The 4,510-nt window shown below is 42.1% G+C and overlaps 1 pseudogene; it reads right to left on the reverse strand.

Annotated features, from left to right (window-relative positions):
• Nucleotides 1–417: 417 nt before the first annotated feature.
• Nucleotides 418–4,510, reverse strand: part of LOC110313804 — a 6,289-nt pseudogene continuing 2,196 nt past the window's right edge.

A 4,510-nucleotide genomic window follows, 5' to 3' on the forward strand; every position in this document is an offset into this window, starting at 1 on the left:
TTCTCAATTAGTGATCAAGGGGGTTTGGGCACACTATGGGTGTTGCCATCCCTGGGCCAGTAGTCTTGGGTTCTATAAGAGAGTGGACTGAGCAAGCCCGGGGAAGCAAGCCAGTAAAGAACATCCCTCCATGGCCTCTGCATCAGCTCCTGCTTTCTGACCTGCTTGAGTTACAGTCCTGCATCCTTTGGTGATCAACAGCAGTATGGAAATGTAAGCCAAATAAACCCTTTCCTCCCCAACTTGCTTCTTGGTCATGATGTTTGTGCAGGAATAGAAACCCTGACTAAGACACCCTTCTAAGTTACTCAATTCTTCTCCCAACTCTTCCACAAGATTTCCCAAGCTTGGTATAGTGTTTGGCTATAGGTCTTTGCATCTGTTTCAATCAGCTGCTAGGTGGATCTCACAAGACAGTTATGCTAGGCTCCTGTCTGTGAATCCAGATTGACAGATACAAACATAGCCTGAGGGTCTAAGGTAGTTGAAGAATGCAGACAGGCCTATAATGTGTCCCTATTGATCCTCTGAGCACAGCTCAGCACACACACCCCAAAATAGCAGCAGTTGCAAATACATTCACTTATGTTTTGTCTCACACAGGGCACCTGTTTATCCAGGCCAGCAGTGGCAAATATAGCTGTCAACAGTGTCTTCACATGTTGTATCATTGTGACAAGGCTTTGACCAACAAAGAGACATCAAAATTTCACAGTGTGTCCCTGTGAATCCACAGCCCATGCTGTCTCACTAGTAATTGTTTCCTCCTTCCACACATAGACCTCCATGAAAACATTGCTGACTGGCACATTCATCAAAGTTGACTTCACAGTAGTCTTCAAGAAATCCAAGTAAGTTAGCCCCAAGAGCATACTGACATGTGGCACCATGTGTAGGCATGGCTGGGATCCACCATCATCAATTTCCAACTCGAAGTTCACATCATAATAGTCTTGAGGAGAGACTCATGTGTCTTCCTATCTCATCGGGGCACACAGTCTCATTTATGTGGGAATCAGAAACACATTCATCTACTTCTAAGTCACAAAGACTTAGAACATCTTGGTATCCAGGCACACAGAAGCAGGAGTGGCCATTGATTCCATCCTGGCACACAGCACCATTATGACAAGGGCTGGAAGCACACTCATTATGATGTCTCACAGAACCTTCCAATTTATCCAGCAGGGCTGACACAGACAGGGTGCTCAGGGTCTTTATGGAAGAGGTCTCCCTGTTGGCAGGTGTTCTCTCCACAGTAATTAGTGGAGGATTCACAGGCCAGCCCCTTTATCCCAGAAAGACATGGGCACCAGAAGCCCCTTTCTCCTGGGTGATTCACACAAGTGGTAATTCCGTGGCAGGGACTGGAGAAGCAAGTGTCTTTTAGATTTGCACAGTCTTTGTCCAAATTATTGGCTATGTCTAAGCAACAATTGTTGTCTTCTGGAAAACCCTTAGACATAGAATTGTTTGGCAAGATTTTCAGAGACATGTGGTATTGTTTCTATTACAAAATGAATCTTGGCATCTGAAGTCACTGCAAGATCGGGTACATCCTTTCACACTGAGGTCAGTCAAGACAGCCCAGTTAGGGAAGCAGGATCTACAGGCAGGCAACCCAGAGTCAGGGTAAGCCCCAGTTCCAGTTGTTGGAGGGCCCACCTGCACATCTGCCAAATATGTGGGCAGCTCATCAGGCACTCTTAAGAATATACAATTTTTTAAAGATAATTGTATTCTTTTTGGAAAACTTCATGTTTTAATATGCATGAGAATATCACTTATATCACTCCTGCTTCTCCATCTCCCTCTTCAACTCCCCCCATGTCCCACTTCATACATTTCATAATTAATGAGCTACTGACAGAAAATGCAAGATTCCAGCTGTTATTCAACCCATGATGCTCCATGTCTCAGCTGGTCTTTAGTAAGCACTGAAATCCCAAAGAAGTAGGCTCTAATACCAGTGAAGGAATGGACTTGCCAGTGAGAGTAAGCAAACAAAGAGCAAGTGCTTCCTTCTTCCATGTTTATATATATATATATATATATATATATATATATATATATATATATATAAGCTGCCAGCAGAAGTTATGAGTTATGGCCCCAAATAAAGGTAGATAGTCCCACCTCAAAAGATCTGGATTAAAATTGGATCTTCCCATTTAAAATGATTTAATTAAGAAAAAATATCCCTCACAGGTGTGTACCAGGCCACTTGTGCTCTACTTAATTCCAGTAGTAATCATGTTGACAACCAAGAAGAGCTATCACAATTCCACCCTTGTCAACTTGACATGCAATCATATCTCCTTAGGACATGCTTAATTTTCTAATGAAAACAAATTATCAGATTATAATTATGTCTAACACACTATAACTACAACCACAAACATTATAAATTTTAGAATGTTTGTCAATAGTCCTTGAGGAATATTCTTTTATAATCTCAAAACTAGAATATAATAACTGCTGATAGTCTCTTAATTGATGCTACATTACATGATAAAGAAATCCTGGAAAGAAAACACAAATATCTGTACAAACACATTCTTAACAAAATATGGCAAGAAGCCCTTATGTCAATTATAATCTTTGTTTCCTCTACTACACATTTTGAATTGTTCCACCCTCAACAAGCACTTTAGCAGGTTTTGGATCTTTTCCTAGAAGAGTGGCCCATATCTTCACTCCTGATGGGTCTGTGCCATTTGTCATCCTGCCTGGAGTAGGCTGTTGTAGTTTCCCATTAACTTCATTCACAGGACATGGTAGCACCAAGAGATTCCTTAACGGATCTCCTGCACTCCAGACATCATCTTTCTTACCTCCTTTATGGAGAAGATAACCAGTTCCCCCCATGGTAATCTGGACCAATTGCCCCTCCTAAAGATAATTGAAGTCCAAAGTGACCAGGGAAAAATAAGCTTCAGGTTCAATGGAATGTTTGTTGTGGTTCTTGGCAGGAGCACTCTGAACTCTGGAAACTAAAGTTCTAGGGCAGCAGAGCTTAAAGTCACTGGGACAGGAAGCAAAACTTTTCCTAGTGGGTCACTAGAGGTGATAGTGAATGAAACTATTCCCTTTTCTGTATTTTTATTCCTAGACCTGTGACTATAGGAGAAACCATACCATATATTGGACACTGATTCAACACATATACTGCATTCTGGAGAACTCTGCCCCAGCCCTTCAGGATGCTTCCACCTACTAGGCATTGTAACTCTGTCTTCAACAGGCCATCCCATCTTTCTAATAGGCAAGCTACTGCAGGATAGTGAGGAACACGATAAGACTAGTTAGTGATTCCATGATCGTGGGCCCACAAATGTATTTCTCTGGTTGTGAAATGAGTTCTTTGCTCAGAAGTAATATTGTGTGGAATATCATGATGGCAGATAATACATTTTGTTGAGAGAACAAATATTTTAAGCTTAGATTTCATTTTAGAGAACCTAACCTAAGTTTAAACTCAGGTAAACCAACAGGCCAAGCAGTAGTTTCCAAGTTGCCCACCCCAACAAAACCTGAGCTCAGGTCCAGTCTCTAGGCTAATCCCCAATAAGATCAGAGTTTCCAGGTTACACCCTCAAAAAGACCAATGTCTCCAGGTTATTCCAACAAACCTGTAGCCCAAGTTACAAGCCCACCCCTGCCTAAAGACCACCAATGCAAAAGGGAACAGAAATTAAGCTTATGATATGACTCCCAACACCAGCCAATTATGTTAAAGGCCACAATCGCTTTCCAATTAGATGCTTGCACACTTACCCCCTGCTTTCTGCTTACTGTAAAGGTTACCCCATAGACATCCAGGGCTCCCCATCACTAAAACTGTGTGATGGCAGTGTATTTGGGGATCCCAAGCTAGCTCAAATAGAATAAAGACCCTGTTGTGAGGGTTTGGAGGACTACTAACATTTCCCTAGCATTACACTGTAAGTCCACAAATGGTGGCAGTCCATGTTCTAGAGCCCATATGTAAGCCCCATCTCTACCATCATGACCACTTTGTTCATGGTCCCATTGGTCAGTGACAGAGATGGCTAGAGAAAGATTACCAAGATACAGAATGGATGGATCATCCTATCTACCTGATTATTAAACCCCTCTTCAGCTGAGTCACCTTTTGATGAGATTTACATTGGACACAAATAACTTCACATCCTTTGCCCATATCTAGCCACATACTTTTTCCTCAAATGTCTTTCTTACCAATTTTTGAAACATGTTTTCTACAAGTCCCTGACCATGCTGCTAATCCATTTTCTATAGCCCATGAGTCTGAAAATTCATACACCTGACCATTTCTCCTTCCAAAAATAATGTGTATTGCCTGATGTTCTGCCTACTGTGAAGATTTCCCTTTGCTGGTGTCTTTCAGGGTTGTCCAAGAAAGGAATTGTGATGCCAGCAAGATTCTGCTGAAGGGACCCTGATATAGCGGCCTCTTGTGAGGCTATGCCAGTGCCTGGCAAACACAGAAGTGGATGCTCACAGTCAG

Source organism: Mus pahari, chromosome X, assembly GCF_900095145.1.
Source record: "Mus pahari chromosome X, PAHARI_EIJ_v1.1, whole genome shotgun sequence".
NCBI classification, from domain to species: domain Eukaryota; kingdom Metazoa; phylum Chordata; class Mammalia; order Rodentia; family Muridae; genus Mus; species Mus pahari.